The sequence below is a fragment of the Chinchilla lanigera genome, unplaced genomic scaffold, assembly GCF_000276665.1.
Source record: "Chinchilla lanigera isolate Chin_1 unplaced genomic scaffold, ChiLan1.0 scaffold00092, whole genome shotgun sequence".
Lineage (NCBI taxonomy): Eukaryota > Metazoa > Chordata > Mammalia > Rodentia > Chinchillidae > Chinchilla > Chinchilla lanigera.
Window position 1 is genome coordinate 7,888,631 of NW_004955493.1, and position 1,395 is coordinate 7,890,025.

A 1,395-nucleotide genomic window follows, 5' to 3' on the forward strand; every position below is an offset into this window, starting at 1 on the left:
AACTCACAACCTTGTGCTTGCCAGGCAGGTGCTGTGCCGCTGAGCTAAATCCCCAGCCCTGCGAGTGCTGGGATTACAGGCATGTGCTACCATGCCCAGTTTCAAAACCTTGCTCTTGCTAGACAAATGCTCAGCTACTGAGCTACCTCCCCACCCTTATGACCTATCTATCTATCATCTATCTATTTATCTATCTATCTATCTATCTATCTATCTAATTTTTTCTGGTACCAGGAATAGAACTAAGGATCTTGTGCTTGCCAGGCAGGCGCTGTGCCGCTGAGCTAAATCCCCAGCCCCGCGAGTGCTGGGATTACAGGCATGTGCCACTGAGCTATATCCCCAGCCTGTGATGTATATTTTTAACCAGTAGAGGATACAACAGAGAAGGACCTTACAAGCCAGTGTAATCCTAGCACTCAGGAGGCTGAGGCAGGAGGATCACTGTGAGTTTGAGGCCAGCCTGGGCTACATAGTGAGTTCAAGGCCAGCCTGAACTGCATAGTGAGACCCTGTATCAAAGCAAAACGAAAAAGAAAAAGAAGACCTTAAGTGACAAAATTTGATTAAAATTCATCTTTGTGGCAAGGGCTGTATCAAGTTTGTGACCATTATCCTTTTGTAAAAACCTCTGAACTGATCAAATGGGCTCCTGACAAAGCCTTTCAGTTAGTCAAGATGATTCAGAGGGAAGAGATTAACAGCCTTTTTTGTTTGTTGGTTTATTTTGATTTTTTAAAGACAGGATCTCACTATGTAGTGCAACCTGTCCTTGAGCTCACTTTGTATCTCAGGCTGACCTCAAACTCACAGCAGCCCTCTGCCTCAGCCTCCTGAGTGCTGAGATCACAGGTGTGCACCACCACACCTGGCTGAGATTAAGAGTTTAGTTATCCCAAGGGAGTTAATAGGTCTAGCCTGTTTATAATTAAGTGTAAAGAGACAGGTATGTTTTAACCTGTAATCCCAGCACCACTGTAGGAAGCTGAGGCAGGAGGATCATAAATTTGGGCCCACCCTGAGCAACTTGGTGACCTAGCAAAACCCAACTCGGGGAAAAAAAAAAAGATGCCTGAAAAGAGTTACGGGGGTGCATGGCTGCTGTCCTATGAAACTGACTAGAATCAAATAAATAAGCTAGTACTGGAAGAGAATTGCTACCCCCCCACTCCAAAAAAGCCACTACCTTGTATTTGACTGTGAGACTTTAAGGCTTAATATGGCCTCTGGGCCTCCAAACTTCTGTGAAGTCATGAAGGAGACTAAGAAAGCTGCTCGTCTTCAGGAGCATCTAACCTCCGATGTCCTCTGCAGTGTGTCAGGGAGGATAAATGGAAGAGGGCTGTCCACTCTAAGGACAGAAGCAGGGATGTGGAGAAGAATGAGCTAGGGATC